Source organism: Capricornis sumatraensis, chromosome 9, assembly GCF_032405125.1.
Source record: "Capricornis sumatraensis isolate serow.1 chromosome 9, serow.2, whole genome shotgun sequence".
Classification (NCBI taxonomy): Eukaryota; Metazoa; Chordata; class Mammalia; order Artiodactyla; family Bovidae; genus Capricornis; species Capricornis sumatraensis.
This window is the reverse complement of record NC_091077.1, coordinates 92,330,516-92,349,121: the sequence shown is the minus strand read 5'-3', so window position 1 is coordinate 92,349,121 and position 18,606 is coordinate 92,330,516. Positions and strand designations below refer to the sequence as shown.

General features: G+C 38.4%; 1 long non-coding RNA gene across 1 annotated transcript in view; it reads left to right on the top strand.

Annotated features, from left to right (window-relative positions):
- Positions 1-17,394: 17,394 nt before the first annotated feature.
- Positions 17,395-18,606, top strand: part of LOC138085211 (uncharacterized) — a 124,414-nt gene continuing 123,202 nt past the window's right edge. The window contains exon 1 of the long non-coding RNA XR_011145362.1: positions 17,395-17,473. This is a non-coding gene — a long non-coding RNA (uncharacterized lncRNA). The remainder of the gene's footprint in view (positions 17,474-18,606) is intronic.

Genomic DNA, 18,606 nt, shown 5'->3' with positions numbered 1-18,606 from the left:
AACAGTAGACCCTCAGGTGAGACTCTTGAATCTGTTTCTCTTAGGCATATACAAATTATTGGGTATTTCACTCACTATTCTTAAATGGATTAATCAGTCTTCTAGTAATACAGTTTCTTTTATGTTTGGTGCCATTTGTGTATTTTTAATATTTTACTAAGCTGGAAATATAGCCTGTTTTACTCTTGTGTTCTTATATTAGGAGGCATAGTGATATTTACCTTTTAAACTCAACAGGAGAATGTTTAAAATAGTTTCCAGAGAAATTCCATTTATTTCATTCAGATTTTGGTTAAAGATGTTTTGGTGGTTACTTAAAACATTACTAGAAAACATTCTAGACAAAAAATGATGTATAAAGAGAAACAAGCATTTTTGTACTCTAAACTAATTTTGAGAAATAAAATGCTACCAGAACAACTGATGCTTTTCCTGATTCTATTCCCTTATATCTTGAAGAGATAATCACCATCATCCTGAATTTGGTAATTATCAACCTTTTTTGCCTTTTATTTACTTTTTTCACGTGGCCTAAAAATTTGACATAAGTTACTTGTCATTTTAAGTAAATTTTAAAAATTGGAGCTGCAATGCCTGTTAGAACCCTTCTTATCTAATTGCCTATGGCTGAGTATACTTCTCTGCTTTACTGTCCTCATCTGTGAAGTTGGAAATGGGTCTGTGTGATCTCTAATATTTTCCTAGGCATAATTTTTAAAAGTTTTTTGATTTCCTCTTGTTTTCCCCGTGAAACAAAATAAAACAATGAACAAGAGATGGAGGTCCAGAGAGGTTAAGTAACTTGCCCAAGACCATGCAGGTAAATCACAGAGCTGGGAATAAAACTCAGTTCTTTTCACTTCCATTCAAACTCTTTTCTTCGGTTCACATTGTCTGTCTGCTTTGGGTACAGGCTGGCGGACTGCTGCTCTAGCCTGTGATTAAAGACGATCCACAGGCTTGCATGATTTTGTGATTGTGCATGCTGGAAAGGTTTTTTTTTTTCTCTTAGAATATCTTTTCTGTGGGGAAAAACACTGAAGCCGTATCACCCTGAAAGCTACTTATAGAATGAGAGACTCTCTGCCCTGCAGTGCCCGTGATTCCCTTCTATATTTTCTGGACTTTCTGGGAAAGAATGACTTTGGATATAATGAGACTTTCAATAGGCTCCTTACCCTATCGTTAATTATCTGATTTTTGTCACGGGGTAACTGCACCAGGAAAATAGGGAGGGGCACACACAAGTGTTTGCATGCACTTGTATCTACATTGCAATATATTTTGGCAGTCAGGACCTTAACAAATTACTTCTTCCTTCTTTATGTTGCTTATGCTATGGTCAAATCACAAATGACTTTCTTTTTGAAAATGAGTTCATTTCATGTTTCTATTTAGCAGCCAACTTACCAGAGCACTAAAGTGAAAGTAGTGCGAATAGAATAATGTAGAAACATGTTTTTAAAATCTCTTTGGAGCAAAACCCCATTCTAAAAATGGCAACTTTGAATTACATGGATCTTCATTCTCTTTCAGGTTTTTACTCTAACAAATTTAATTCATTCTTCGTTAAGATGAGTAAGCTTGAGTCATAATATTCACACAGACAGTGCCATGCCTCTCCTATGAAAAAATAGCAGTGTAACTAGAAGTGAGTTCTGTGTCCTATTGTAAAACTGTCTTTCCCCAAATCTGTTGCTTCAAGACCAAAAAGTTGGCTTAATAAATTGTTTGCTTCCCTCTGTAAATACATACTTGGAAACTTGTAATAGTAGTTAATTCTTTTTAGGGCCAATGAAACTACTAATAGTAGCTTTGTCAATGCTATAAATATTCTCAAGGTGGTTGTATTTTAACAATAAGCCAGGTAACACATTTTTCTCTGAGTATTTTAGATTAATTAGCTTATGTGTTCAGCAGCTTGTAGGAAACTTCCCATAGTATGTTAGGTTGGGTAGGAGAGACCCAATGTGATCAGACACCAGCATTTAGTGCCTGTTTTATTTAGCCATTGCTTCATGTGATTATACTCACTGAATATGATTTCTTTAATTTCTGTAGCATTTTGGTTCAGAAAGAGAGCTGTGGTATGTGTGTATGAAGTGTTAGTTGCTCAGTTATATCTGACCCTTTGCGACGCCATGGACTGTAGCCTGCCAGGCTCCTCTGTCCATGGGATTCTCCAAGGAAGACTACTGGAGTGGGATGACATTCCCTTCTGCAAGGGATCTTCCCAACCCAGGGATTGAACCCAGGTCTCCTGCATTGCAGGCAGATTCTTTACCAGCTGAGCCACCAGGGAAGCTCCTGCTTATATGTGTGTGTATTTCAAAAGGCAGTTCTTATCTAATTGAAAGTTCTGGTGAACATCTATAGTCTGTAGTATAAAGAATTCTCTACACTGGTTAAATTCCCCATATTGCTCTAGCAGGTAGGTGAAACTCGAGAGAAAAGGTGTGGGTGAAGGAAACTAGCTCCTGACTAACCCATTTTCTCCTGACCACAGGATAAATCTGGATGGTGGTGGTGAGTAGACAGACTTTTAACCATCAAGCCAACAATGCTAATATCAGAAAGACCCCAGCAGACACAAGGATGTATAGTCTATGCATAGCCCACATTTACCACCTTACTTATAACAGCTTAGTAGACAGATGATGTGCTGCTTGCAAAAACATCAACCACATATAGTAAAAAGAGAATTTTCTTTTGGCCATATAGACTACCAGGATTATATTTAGGTCCTTTGATGTCTCCACTGATTCTCCTCTGTTCTTAATGACTTCACTCTATTTATTAAGATTTTTAAAAATTGAAGTATAGTTGATTTACAATGTCGTGTTAGTTTCTGGTGTCTAGAAAAGAAATACATATATATATACTTTCCCATTATGGGTTATAACAGGATGTTGAATATAGTTCCCTGTGCTATATAGTAGTATCATGTTTGTTTTATATTTAGTGGTTTATATCTGCTAATCCCAAAAGTGAAGTTGCACAGTCATGTCCGACTCTTTGCGACCCCGTGGACTGAGGCCACCAGGCTCCTCCGTCCATGGGATTTCCCAGGCAAAAATATAAGCTCCTAATTTATTCCTCCCCAACCCCTTTTCCCTTTGGTAACCATAAATTTGTTTTATATGTCTGTGGGTCTGTTTCTGTTTTGTAAATAAGTTCATTGTATCTTATTTTAGATTCCACATGTACATGATATCATGTGGCATTAACCACAAAAAAGAATGAAATAATATTTGCAGCAGTCTGGTAGCGAGTATCATACTAAGTGAAGTAAATCAGAAGGAGAAAGACTTCGGTTTAGGCCAAGTTAAGATTATTATAAAACCAGCATTGACTGTATAGCTTCTCTTGACACAGCCAATATACATTTTCCATCTGTGACCTTGGAATTTGTCTGTGGGTTACAGGGGGTAGAATTTTCTTCTACTAATATTAGAATTTGCACGTTGTAAAATTTTGTCCACAGCCTGTTTTGAATTCCCAGCTCTTTAGAATTTTCCTATTATTTGATTCTTAGAAGAGTTGTGTTACAGTTGTGCTTATTGTTCTTGAAGTATAGTTAACGTTTATTGAGTTCTTTTGCTTAAGCATGTGTAGTAGATAAAAGCATAGTCCCTGTCTTCAGGGGGATAATAATTGATACTGTCATAATTTAACATATTGCATTTTCTTAATATAATGAATTTGTGTGATTTTATATTATTAGGACATTAAAGGAAAAAGAAAATATGCTTAGTTTTCTGTTGCTCTTCTTTACCTTTTGAGAAGATTCTTAGAATTATAATTTGAGCTCAGCCAAAATGATATTTTATTATTTTTTATTATGCAAGTATGGCATTATAATGTGACATTTGTATACACTACAAAGTGATCACTACCATAAGTCTAGTTGACCCCTTCATCCATTTCACCCACCTCTTCTCGTTCACTTCTTCTCTGATAACCGCTAATCTGATTTCTATATTTATTAGCTTGTTTTTGTTTTATTTTGTTCTTTTTTTTTTTGATTGCACATGAGTGAAGTAGTATGATATTTGTCTTTCTCCATCTGACTTATTTCAGTTAGCATAATACTGTCAAGGACCACCCATGTTATTGCAAAGGGCTGGATTTCACTCTTTTTTGTGACTGATTAATTTTTCATTACATACAAGCATGCATCACATCTTTTTCATTCATTCATGTATCATTGGGCACTTTGATTTCTTCCATATCTTCGCTATTATAAATAAGCTGTAATGAGCATAAGGGTACATACATATTTTAGAAATAGTGTTTGCATGTTCTTTGGATAAATACCCAGAAGAGGAACAGCTGGGTCATATGATAGTTCTATTCTTAATTTTTTGAGGGATCTCCACTTTGTTTTAATACTGTGTTATTCTTTATTTTTTATTGAATTACAATAAAATTGTAATTTGAATTTACAGTTGAATTACAATATTGTGTTAATTACTGCTGTACAACACAGTGACTCAGTTATACATATATACACATTCTTTTTCATGTTCTTTTTGATTATGGTTTTCCACAGGATACTAAATATAGTTCCCTGCTCTATACAGTAGGACTTTGCTGTCTGTGCATTCTGTATATACCAGTTTGCATCTGCTAATCCCCAACTCCCAGTCTAACCCCCTCCCAGGCTCTCCCTTCACAGCCATCAAGTCTATTCTCTATATCCCTGATCCTATTTATGTTTCATAGATAGGCTCATATGTGTCACATTTTAGATTCTGCATATAAGTGATATCATCTGGTATTTGTCTTTCCCTTTTTTGCCTTATTTTACTTAGTATGTTAATCTCTAGTTGCATCCGTGTTGCTGCAAATGCCAGTGTTTCATTCTTTTTATATGGCTGAGTAGTACTACATTGCATATATGTGCCACGTCTTTATCCGTTCACCTGTTGAAGTACATTTAGGTTGTTCCTATGTTTTGGGTATTGTAAACAGTGCTAATGTAAACATAGGGATGCATGTAGCCTTTAGAATTACTGTTTTGTCTGGATATATGCCCAGGAGTGGAACTGCTGGATTGTATGGTAATTCTATTTTTAATTTTCTGAGAAACCTCCATACTGTTTTCCACAGTGGCTGTACCAACTTACATTCCCACCAACAGTGTAAGGGTTCTCTTTTCTCCACACCCTCTTTAGCATTTGTTATTTGTAGACTTTTTACTGGTGGCCATTCTGACTGGCATGAGGCATTACCTCATTGTAGTTTTGATTTGCATTTCTCTAATAACTAGTCATGTTGAGTATCTTTTCATGTGCCTGTTGGCCATCTGTATTTCTTCTTTAGAGAAGCATCTCTTTGGGTCTTCTGCACATTAAAAATTGTTTTTGTTGTTGTCAAGTTGTATGAACTGTTGTATATTTTGGAAATTAAGCCTTTGTTGGGTGCATCATTTACAAATTTTTTCTCCTGTTCTGTAGATTGTCTTTTCATTTTGTTTATGGTTCTTTTGCTGTGCAAAAGCTTGTGAGTTTGATTAGGTCCCATTCATTTATTTTTGTTTTTACTTCTATTGCCTGAGGACTCTGATCTAAGAAAGCATTTGTACAATTTATGTCAGAGAATGTTTTGCCTGTGTTTTCTTCTAGGAGTTTTATGGTGTCATGTCTTATGTTTAAGCCTTTAAGCCATTTTTCCAAAGCAATCCTGAAGGAAAAGAACTAAGTAGGAGGCCTGGCCATCACAGACAATACAGTATTATAAAGCTACAGTAATCAAAACAGCATGGCACAGAAACAGGCAAATGGATCGATGGAGCAGAATAGAGAGCTCAGAAATTAATCTGTGCACCTATGGTCAATTAATTTTTGACAAAGGAGGCAAGAATATACAATGGGAAAAAGACAGTTTCTTCAGCAAGTGGTGTTGGGCAGGTTGGCTAGCTGCATGTAAATGAAGTTAAAACATTCTCTCACCATACACAAAAATAAGCTAAGAAAAATACTATCTTAATATAGTATTTTGAATCAATAGAATATGGCATTAGCTAACTGTAAATAAGTTAAAAAATAAGATCTAAGAATTTCTTTATACTCTATTAAATATGCCAATCTGTCTAAATAAAATATAATTACATAATAATATTTTTTGAAAGGTGACCTCCATTTCCTTATTTGGCAAGAAGCAGATTCATTTTTTAAAGAAACTCAATTGCAAAGTCTATTTGAATTAACATTAGGACATATATTAAGTATGAAGGCAAAACATATTTTATAAATGTTTAGAAATATACATATGTTTGGTCTGGACCTCATGTTATCTCTAATATTATTAAATTTATTACAGCATTGAACATATTTTTATTTGTTGTTTTTCAGTCACTAAGTTGTGTCTGACTCTTGGCTACCCCGTGAACTGCAGCATGCCAGGCTTTCTTGTTCTCCACCATCTCCCTGAGTTTGCTCAAACTCATTTCTACTGAGTCAGTGATGCCATCCAACCATCTCATCCTCTGTCGCCCACTTCTCCTTTTGCCCTCAATCTTTCCCAGCATCAGGGTCTTTTCCCAGCATCATCACACTTTTATACTTCACCAAATTTTATTGAGTACTATAGAATAATTTACTATTTGGCCTTCTCACAAGGAGAAGTGTGTTGTTGGTACATTTTCTAACAAATTTGACCAATGTAGATCCTGCTGGCTCAGTGGTAAAGAATCTGTGTGCCAATGGAGGAGATGCAAATTCAATTCCTGGGTCAGAAAGATACCCCAGAGAAGGAAATGGCAACCCACTCAAGTATTCCTACCTGCGAAATCCCACAGACAGAGGAGCCTGGCGGACTGTAGTCCATGGGGTTGCAAAAGAATTGGACATGACTTAGCACCTAAACAACAACAACAACAGATGATAACTACTTTAGGTGAAAAGGTTAACAAAAAAATACCACCATTCTCTTCGTAGTAGTTTCAGTCTTTTTTAGACTTTTAATTATGTAGTCTCTGTTTTTTGCCATGCTACATGGCTTATAAGATCTTGGTTCTCCAACCAGGAATTGAACTTGGGCCATGGCAGTGAAAATGCCAAGTCTTGACCACTGGAATTCGAGGGAATTGTGTTTTATTTCTTTATATATAGAAGTGTAAGTGTCATTTAAGTATAAGTATTGAACACAGTGTCAAACTATTCCTTTGGGCTCCAAAATCACTGCAGATGGTGATTGCAGCCATGAAATTAAAAGACGCTTACTCCTTGAAAGTTATGACCAACCTAGATAGCATATTCAAAAGGAGAGACATTACTTTGCCAACAAAGGTCTATCTTAACAAGTCTGTGGTTTTTCCAGTGGTCATGTATGGATCGGACAAGGCAATGGCACCTCACTCCAGTACTCTTGCCTGGAAAATCCCATGGATGGAGGAGCCTGGTATTCTGCAGTCCATGGGGTCTTGAAGAGTCGGACACGACTGAGCGACTTCACTTTCACTTTTCATTTTTATGCATTGGAGAAGGAAATGGCAACCCACTCCATTGCTCTTGCCTGGAGAATCCCAGGGACAGGGGAACCTGGTGGGCTGCCGTCTGTGGGGTTGCACAGAGTTGGACACGACTGAAGTGACTTAGCAGCAGCATGTATGGATGTGAAAGTTGGACTGTGAAGAAAGCTGAGTGCTGAAGAATTGATGCTTTTGAACTGTGGTGTTGGAGAAGACTCTTGAGAGTCCCTTGGACTACAGGAGATCCAACCAGTCCATTCTAAAGGAGATCGGTCCTGGGTGTTCTTTGGAAGGAATGATGCTAAAACTGAAACTCCAATATTTTGGCCACCTCACGCAAAGAGTTGACTCATTGGAAAAGACTGAGGCTGGCAGGGATTGGAGGCAGGAGGAGAAGGGGACGACCAAGGATGAGATGGCTGGATGGAGTCACTGACTCGATGGACGTGAGTCTGAGTGAACTCCAGGAGTTGGTGACGGACAGGGAGGCCTGGCGTGCTGCGATTCATGGAGTCGCAGAGTCGGACACGACTGAGTGTCTGAACTGAACTGATTGCAGTGAGCAGTGGAGGTATAATTTGTATCTTTTGAAGAGTGTTTGCATGATATAACAAGATTCTCTTGAATTTTGGTAATCAGTTGAGTTTTGCATTATTTAAAAAAAGGCAAAAACACGTCAGTAATACCTGATAGAAAGTTATAATGGACAATGCCATACTATTAGAGTTAACCTGATGTCAGCCTAAGTTGTAAAGGTAGTTTGACTCTTTGCGTGTCTGACAGTTTGTGACCCCATGGACTGAACCCCGCCAGGCTCCTCTGTCCATGGGATTCTCCAGGCAAGACTATTGAAATGGGTTGCTATGTCCTCCTCCAGGGGATCTGCCCAATTCAGGGATCAAGCCCCGATCTCCTGCATTGCAGGCAGATTCTTTACCAGCTGAGCCACCAGGGAAACCCCATGGGATGATATCATCCTCCAATGTAATGCTATATGTATAAAGGTACTATATAGGATGAAGATTGAATCGTATCCCATTAGAATTTTTTGGCACCAGGTTGGTTTAGCTGCTAAATAGCACTTTTGCTATAAAGTTTAAAAATGAATAGGAAGAAATTATTTCAGATTTGCATTCTTTCTTCACAGTGTTTTCATCTTTAGTGACTTGCAAAGGAAAAAAATCATAGTTTCCCTTAGTGGATGTGCGGTTTTACTAGGGCTGCTGTAACAAAGCACCACAAATGAGGGTAGCTTCAGTTCAGTTCAGTTCAGTTCAGTCACTCAGTCGTGTCTGACTCTTGGTGACCCCATGAATCGCAGCATGCCAGGCCTCCTGTCCATCACCAACTCCCGGAGTTCACTCAGACTCATGTCCATCGAGTCAGTGATGCCATCCAGCCATCTCATCCTCGGTCGTCCCTTTCTCCTCCTGCCCCCAGTCCCTCCCAGCATCAGAGTCTTTTCCAATGAGTCAACTCTTCATGTGAGGTGGCCAAAGTATTGGAGTTTCAGCTTTAGCATCATTCCTTCCAAAGAAATCCCAGGGCTGATCTCCTTCAGAATGGACTGGTTGGATCTCCTTGCAGTCCAAGGGACTCTCAAGAGTCTTCGCCAACACCACAGTTCAAAAGCATCAGTTCTTCGGTGCTCAGCCTTCTTCACAGTCCAACTCTCACATCCATACATGACCACAGGAAAAACCATAGCCTTGACTAGACGAACCTTAGTCGGCAAAGTAATGTCTCTGCTTTTGAATATGCTATCTAGGTTGGTCATAACTTTCCTCCAAGGAGTAAGCGTCTTTTAATTCCATGGCTGCAGTCACCATCTGAAGTGATTTTGGAGCCCCCCAAAATGAAGTCTGACACTGTTTCCACTGTTTCCCCATCTATTTGGCATGAAGTGATGGGACCAGATGCCATGATCTTCGTTTTCTGAATGTTGAGCTTTAAGCCAACTTTTTCACTCTCCTTTTTCACTTTCATCAAGAGGCTTTTTAAAAAGTTCCTCTTCACTTTCTGCTATAAGGGTGGTGTCATCTGCATATCTGAGGTTATTGATATTTCTCCCGGGAATCTTGATTCCAGCAGTAACAGTAACTTCCTGTCTCTCAGTTCTGTAAGCTAGAAGACCAAGACTGCGATGCTGGCAGGGTTGGTTCCTCTGAGGGCCATGTGGGAGAGCATCCCTTCCGGGCCTCTCTCGCAGCTTGTGATGGTGTGCTGGCAGTCCTTGGTGTTCCCTGACTTGTAGATGCATGACCCTGAACCTGGCCTTCGTCTTTATGTGGTATCCTCCCCGTATGCATTATTGTCTCTGTGTTCAGATTTCCTCTATGTATAAGGACATCAGTCATATTGGATTAGCGTTCACCCTAATGACCTCATTTTAACCTGAAAAACCCTATTTCCAAATAAGGTTGCATTCGCAGGTACTGAGAGTTAGGATCTCAACATCTTGTAGGGGGCACAGTGCAACTCATAATAGTAAGCAATTTCTTCTGAGATAATAGATTTGAAAACTCTTTTGTAGTGGTTATATACATAAATTTTCAGTTTATTAAGTCATTGGTATAATTATATGCACATATGTCCATAAATGAGTCATGTCTGAATATTTGTTTTAGAATAGGACTGATTTTGCACTAGCATTGTTTTTTTTATTCACTAGTATTCTTGTAGAAAATTGTAGGAAGAAAAAAGTGAAAGTGAACTCGCTCAGTCGTGTCTGATTCTTTGTGACCCTGTGGACTATAGCGCACCAGGCTTCTCCGTCCATGGGATTCTCCAGGCAAGAACACTGCAGTGGGTTGCCATTTCCTTCTCCAGGGGATCTTCCCGACCCAGGGATTGAACCTAGGTCTCCTGCATTGCAGACAGGAGCCACCTCTAACCTCTGAGCCACCAGGGAAGCCCAAACTGGGGAACTATTCAAGAAGGGTTTCAATAAATAATGTGATTCGATGTCACAATGTGTGGGGCAGACAATGAGCTTTTGGTTATGCATGTATAATATCATAGCTGTTGGTTACAATGCTAAAGCCTTTGACTGTGTGGATCACAATAAACTGTGGAAAATTCTTAAAGAGATGGAAATACCAGATCACTTTACCTGTCTCCTGAGAAACCTATATGCAGGTCAAGAAGCAACAGTTAGAACCAGACATGGAACAATGGACTCATTCAAAATTAAGAAAGAAGTACATCAAGGCTGTATATTGTCATCCTGCTTATTTAACTTATATGCAGAGTTCAGCTCAGTTCACTCAGTCGTGTCCGACTCTTTGCGACTCCATGAATTGCAGCACTCCAGGCCTCCCTGTGCATCACCAACTCCTGGAGTTCACTCAGACTCATGTCCATCGAGTCAGTGATGCCATCCAACCATCTCATCCTCTGTTGTCCCCTTCTCCTCTTGCCCCCAATCCCTCCCAGCATCAGAGTCTTTTCCAATGAGTCAACTCTTCGCATGAGGTGGCCAAAGTACTGAGTTTCAGCTTTAGCATCATTCCTTCCAAAGAAATCCCAGGGCTGATCTTCAGAATGGACTGGTTGGATCTCCTTGTAGTCCAAGGGACTCTCAAGAGTCTTCTCCAACACCACAGTTCAAACGCATCAGTTCTTCGGCGCTCAGCCTTCTTCACAGTCCAACTCTCACATCCATACATGACCACAGGAAAAACCATAGCCTTGACTAGATGGACCTTAGTCGGCAAAGCAATATCTCTGCTTTTGAATATGCTATCTAGGTTGGTCATAACTTTCCTTCCAAGGAGTAAGCGTCTTTTAATTCCATGGCTGCAGTCACCATCTGCAGTGATTTTGGAGCCCAGAAAAATAGTCTGACACTGTTTCCACTGTTTCCCCATCTATCTGACATGAAGTGATGGGACCAGATGCCATGATCTTCGTTTTCTGAATGTTGAGCTTTAAGCCAACTTTTTCACTCTCCACTTTCACTTTCATCAAGAGGCTTTTTAGTTCCTCTTCACTTTCTGCCGTAAGGGTGGTGTCATCTGCATATCTGAGGTTACTGATATTTCTCCCAGCAATCTTGATTCCAGCTTGTATTTCTTCCAGTGCAGTATTTCTCATGATGTACTCTGCATATAAGTTAAATAAGCAGGGTGACAATATACAGCCTTGATGTATTCCTTTTCCTATTTGAAATCAGTCTGTTGTTCCATGTCCAGTTCTAACTGTTGCTTCCTGACCTGCATACAGATTTCTCAAGAGGCAGGTCAGGTGGTCTGGTATTCCCATCTCTCAGAATTTTCCACAGTTTATTGTGATCCACACAGTCAAAGGCTTTGGCATAGTCAATACAGCAGAAATAGATGTTTTTCTGGAACTCTTGCTTTTTCCATGATCCAAAATGCCAGGTTGGTTGAAGCACAAGCTGGAATCAAGATTGCTGGGAGAAATAGCAACAACCTTAGACAGGCAAATGATACCACTCTAATGACAGAAAGCAAAGAGGAGCTAAAGAGCCTCTTGATGAGGGTGAATGTGGAGAGTGACAAAGCTGGCTTAAAACTCAACATTCAAAAAATGAGATCATGGCATCCAGTCCTATCACTTCATGGCAAATAGATGGGGAAAAATTGGAAGCAATGACACATTTTATTTTCTTGGGCTCCAGGTCACTGTGGATGGTGACTGCAGCCATGAAATTAAAACATGCTTGCTCCTTGGAAGAAAAGCTGTGACAAACATAGACAGCATATTAAAAAGCAGAGATGTCATTTTGTTGACAAAGGTCCGTGTAGTCAAAGCTATAGTTTTTCCAGTAGTCATGTACAGGTGTGAGAGCTGGACCATAAAGGAGACTGAGCACCAAAGAAATGATGCTTTTGAACTGTGATGTTGGAGAAGACTCTTGAGAGTCCCTTGGACTGCAAGGAAATCAAACCAGTCAATCCTAAAGGAAATCAGTCCTGAATATTCATTGGAAGGACTGATTCTGAAGCCGAAGCTCTGATACTTTGACCACCTGATGCGAATGACTGACTCTTTAGAAAAGACCCTGATGCTGGCAAAGACTGATGGCAGGAGGAGAAGGGGACGACGGGATGAAATTGTTGGATGGCATCACTGACTCGATGGACATGAGTTTGAGCAAGCTCTGGGAATTGGTGATGGACAGGGAAGCCTGGTATGCTGCAGTCTATGAGCCTGGCATGCTGCAAAGAGTTAGACATGACTTAGCAACTGAACAACAATGAATGATGAGGTTAGGATTTAGATAGTCATTCAAGGTAAGAGGAAATTACAGGAGCAGAAAGGGAATGGGTTTATGTTACGATGTAGGCATGAGTATTTTATGTCTAGTGGGCTGTGGTTGTGAAGGGAGCCTTTGAAGTCAATTATGTTGTCAAGGAATCCTGGCACTGGCCATTTAGGGTTAATGCCAGTTGTAGCTTTTATGTTTCAAGAAATTGCCCTGACATTTATTTTTAATTCTAATGTGTGGGAAATTTTGAGCATATCAGTAACAAGAAGAAAAGTATAACCTGTAATCCCAGTACCCTGAGCTAGTCATTATATTTTGGAATCTTGATATAATTTCTTTGAAATTCCTGCTCTGCTGTTTGGTTGAGATTATATCACATAAGCAGTTTTCTGAAATAAATTAGAATCTGTGAAAGTGAAAGTGAAGTCGCTCAGTCATGTCCGACTCTTTGGGACCCCATGGATTGTAGCCTACCAGGCTCCTCTGTCCATGGGATTTTTCCAGGCAATAGTACTGGATTGGATTGCCATTTCCTTCTCCAGGGGATCTTCCTCACCCAGGGATCAAACCCAGGTCTCCCGCATTGTAGACAGACGCTTTACCATCTGAGCCACAAGAGAAGTCCGTAAATCTGTAGTAGTTTCTAAATGTATATCTAAATTTAAGATCCACTGGGTAGCAAACCCATGAACCATAGTTTTCATTAACCATTAAAGTCAAGTCATCTTTGTCTCGTGATTTGGTCCCATGCCTCTCTCGTCTTGTCTTCCCTCTGATCTTTCACACTGCTGCCAAGATCTTTTTTTTTTTTTTTAATTTTCTTTTTTTTTTTAATTTTTTTAATTTAATTTTAAAATCTTTAATTCTTACATGTGTTCCCAAACATGAACCCCCCTCCCACCTCCCTCCCCATAACATCTCTGAGAGTCATCCCCATGCACCAACCCCAAGCATGCTGTATCCTGCGTCAGACATAGACTGGCAATTCAATTCTTACATGATAGTATACATGATAGAATGCCAAGATCTTTTTAATGGTCATGTCATATTCTTGGCTTATCTCCTTTAGTTGGGACAGAGCTGTAGCCTTTTAGTACCATAAGGCATCTCTATAATCTTCTGTATGTCTTTTTTTCCCCTCATTTGCTACTTTTCCAAAAGCTTCTCAAAATTCTCAATATATTGTGTACTCTTTTGCATATCGATAATTTTTTACTCTTTTGCTTAGAATGCCCTTTCTCTGTTTATCCTTCTGTTCAGCAGCTACTTATTTGTTAGTACTCGTCTCACATGACATCTCCTCTCTAAAGCCTTTGTTCTAAGCCAGTTTTCCTCCCTTTTAGTATCTGTAGCACTTTCTATTAAACTTGTTATAAACTGATTTCAGTGTATTACAATGGCTATTTTCCTTCTTTATCTTTCTTACTAGACTGAGTTATTTAAAGGCAGGGATCATTTACACTAATATCCATGGAAGTTAACATGGTACCTAGTAGGTGTTTGAGCAAAACATTTGTTGAATTAATAAATCATTTTCTTTTCATCTCATACTGTCCTGCCAAGAATGATGGGTGTAGTTAGCATAAATGATGATTTTGTAGGTGACAGGTGGACAAGTAAGATGACTAGTTCAGTTCAATTTACCAAACATTAAGCATTTAAAAATTGGAAGGTGCTCTGCTAGGCATTGTGGAAATGGGAACCACAATGAAGAGGAAGTTTAGGAGTTTGCAGCCTAATTCTCAATTTTGATGAGTTGGTGAGAGAGGATAGTAAGGAAAATAATGAAGAGTTGATAAGGAGAATGACCTTTTAAAACAGAATTGTGACTGGAAACAGTTTAGTACCTTAGAATTAACAGTTTATTTGTTTACAGGTGACAGTAGACCTCCATCACAGGTTGTAGCAAATTTTCTCAACATTCCTATTGAAATTTCCTTATCTCCATTTGCAGGAGGAGCCCCAGAGCCTCATCCCTGTGGTAGCTAACTTGTTCTAGTATGATGCTGTGCTCTTCTACTTCGTCCTTCCTGTTCTAGCAGAGGACCTGGGTTGGAATTTAGCTGTTTATTATTGCAGGAACTATGTAGAAGTGGAAGTGGGGAATGTTTCAATAATACTGATACTGTGATTTCTTTGAGATTGTGTACTATGCCTTGTTATTTTTATACTTGATATGGAACCCCCAAATAGACTCAGAGGCTTCCCTGGTGGCTCGACATCTGCTTGCAATGCAGGAGACCTGGGTTTGATCCCTGGGTCGGGAAGACACCCTGGAGAAGGAACTGGCAACCCACTCTAGTATTCTTGCCTGGAGAATTCCATGGACAGAAGATCCTGGCGTGTTACAGTTCATGGGGTTGCACAGGGTCGGACATGACTGAGCGACTAACACTGCTCCTCATAGGTACTTAGCATCATGCTTTTGTTTAAATTGTATACAGCTGTTAGCTGCTGCTTACTCATTTTTTTCTTTTTTTTTTAATTAAATTTTTTAACTTTTAATTTTTTGGCTACTTTGGCCATACCACATGGCTTGTGGGATTTTAATTCCCTGACCAGGGAGCAAACCCATGACCCCTACATTGGAAGCACAAAGTCTTTACCATAGGACCTCTAGAGAAGTTCTGCTTCTTACTGATTTTTAGCAAATATTAATCTCTTACTTCCTTAAATAACAAAGAAGCCCATACATTAATTTTACTTCTACTGTAAAGTATGTCTTCAGCAATGTTTAGCTAGCTTCCTCAACTCTTATGAAGGAGATTCATCTGGCAACTGATTAAATTCTGTATCAGGAATATTTAATTACAAAACCTCTGTTCTGCATTAACATGAATGAACACTGAAGCTAGTAACGAAAGTACTTTTTCTTCATGAAAAGTAGAAGTATTTTTCAGGATTCTGGGAAATGTTGAAATAATTTTGGTTGTAGTCATACTGTTTTTAATGCTGTTGAGAATATTGCTAACATTAACAAAAATATTCTGTAATTTCCTCAGTTATTGCTACTGGTGATGAGGGATGTAAAGTTGGCATGCTTTCATGTTTTGAGCATTTTCATTATATACTTCAGGTTTTACATGTCAGATGCAATTTTTGTTTTAGTTAAGATGGCTGAGAACATTTTTACTTAGGGATAGAGGTCAGGCTGTGATTATTTGTATTTTTAGGTCAGTGATATATAGAATACAATTAATATATCAGAGTAAATGCATATGCAATTTTGTTTTTAAGTATTATACAGTATTTATATATTTTTGTGACTTCATTTTTAGTTCATCAAAACACACTGGTTGGGACCAAGGCATAGGTTTCATTTCTATATTGATAATTTTATTTTGTTACTTTCTGTGACTATTGGTAACACTTATCTTGCAGATACAAGCTATTATTCACCAGGGAGCTTTGGCAAGAGAATGGCTGTATCAGGAAGTCTATCTTCACTGTGGAAAATCAGCTTGAACCTCGTCTTTGTTGACGGTGAGTCAGTCTCATCTTCATACAGGAAAGATCATACTAGCATTATTTTATATTTTCAGTATTATTAAACAACTATTTGGTTTAAACTTTTTTTGTGAGACATTATTAGGATTTTGGGGGTGACAGAGGCTGAGATGGTTGAGTGATATAACCGACTCAAGGGACTCGAAAGTGAAAGTTGCTCAGTCATGTGGGACTCTTTGCGACTCCATAGACTGTACAGTCCATGGGATTCTCCAGGCCAGAATGCTGGAGTGAGTAGCCTTTCCCTTCTCCAGGGGATCTTCCCAACCCAGGGACTGAACCCAGGTCTCCTGCATCGCAGGCGGACTCTTTACCAGTTGAGCCACCAGGGAAGCCCCAGTGGGTTTGAGTTTGAGCAAACTCCTGGAGATGGTGAAGGACAGGGGAGCCTAGCATGCTGCAGTCCATGGAACTGCAGAACTGGGCATGACTGAGTGACTCCACAACATTAGAATGGTAAACCACAGTGCTTCACTACTTGTGTCTAAAGGATTGCGTAAAATTGGAAGTAATAATTTGCTATTCATGAATATACCTAATAACAGTAGTTGATTAGCTTCTTTCTCTCACCTCTGTTCTTATTTCTATATAACACATGCTAGCTGACTTATAATTCATGACTTTTATTTGAATAAATATGGGCAGAATAGAATCACCTGTATTACATGCTTATTTTAAAATATATTACTGATTTTAGGAAATTTCAGAATAATTGCAGTATAATTATAAAGATTCTTTTCCATTTTCAAATATATAGATTATGATTTTTCAGTGGGTACCTGATGTTAATGCTTGCTGCACATTTGCTATCTCAGAAACACAGTGAATGACTACATATATATGTTTAATATTATCACAAGAGTTAGTAGTGTATCTATTGTAGCAATCTGTAGTTCAGGTTAATATCATTTAATGCATATTTAATAATCATAACTTCATTTTACTATAGTAATTACATTTTTGACTTGACTCAAATTTACCTAACCTTGAATATATGTATAAGTAACTTGATACAGTTACCATGTTGCTTTGGCTCTCTATTCTAGTTATTTTCATTTGAGTCAGCTCTATTGTCAGACTGTCAATTTTCTTTTACAGTCTTGCTTTACTAGTATTCTACTTTTTTTGTTGCTTTATTGTTATTATCTTTTTTTTTTTTTCAGGTTATAAACAGATCCCAAGATCAGAGACTGTTAGGACTGATGCTCACCGAAGTCAGAAAAGACCTCCACTCTAGGGAGAAGATCCTTATACTACAGGTACATGTCATTATGTGATTATAACCAGTCTCATCATCTGTACTAAATCTTTTAGTAAGAGGCAATGAAATTCAAAAAAGGAATGACATGGCACTGTATTTGGAGAAAAGATTTGACTGTAGTTTTCCTTTTCCTGAAAGAGGCTCCCAATAGTCCTGTAGTGATTGGACTCACCCTTCCCATGCTCTGTAAGTAATTAATTATAACTTGATGCATTTTTCAAAATCTTTTTCCTTTAAAACATTGTTTTAGATGATTTTCTCATATTATTATTTTCACATTAAGCCTACATCAAATATTTTCAGTTGGACTAGACTTCGGAAATTTCTTTAATAACTATATGCAAATAAACCAAATTTTTTTAGTGTATAAATGAGTTTATCACAGCTAGAATAATTTCTATTCTTTCTGTAATAATAAGATACTATTTACTGAATAATTAATATTTGCTCAACCCTGTGCTAAGTGCTTTCTGTACTCATTGTATCTTCATAACAGTGTTGTGGGACAGGAATAATTATCCCAGGCTTATAGATAAGGCAACTAAGACTCAAAGAGGTTAATAATTTGTATAAAGTGAAGTGAAGTCACTCAGTCATGTCTGACTCTTTGTGACCCCATTGGACTGTAGCCTGTTGGGCTCCTCCATCCATGGGATTTTCCAGGCAAGAGTACTGGAGTGGGTTGCCATTTCCTTCTCCAGGGTATAAGATTGTCGCTAATCCAGGATTCCAACCCTGGACTCTCTGACCTCAGAGTTCCTGTTTATAAATGCTGCATTAAGCTGCATGAAGCTTTTATGTATGCAATTCGGGACTGGGGTGCTTTATTTTGAAACATAGTCTGGCTAGTTCATAGTGATTTTGTGCTACTGATTGAGGTACACCAAAATGTGTCTACGTTAAACACTTGCTTTCGTGACTTTACATGAACATAACGTTTGAAAGTCAATATATTATCTGTGTTGTGTGTGTATGCACATACATATATCACATGTATGACTTCTCTAAGTAGAATCTTGATATGCTTCCTTGGTAAACTTGATATATTTTTAGTGTTTGCCACACTCTTCAGAATTGCTGTTCAATTCACAAGTCTGCTAGAGTCTGAGACCCTTGTTTTGGGAGATTATT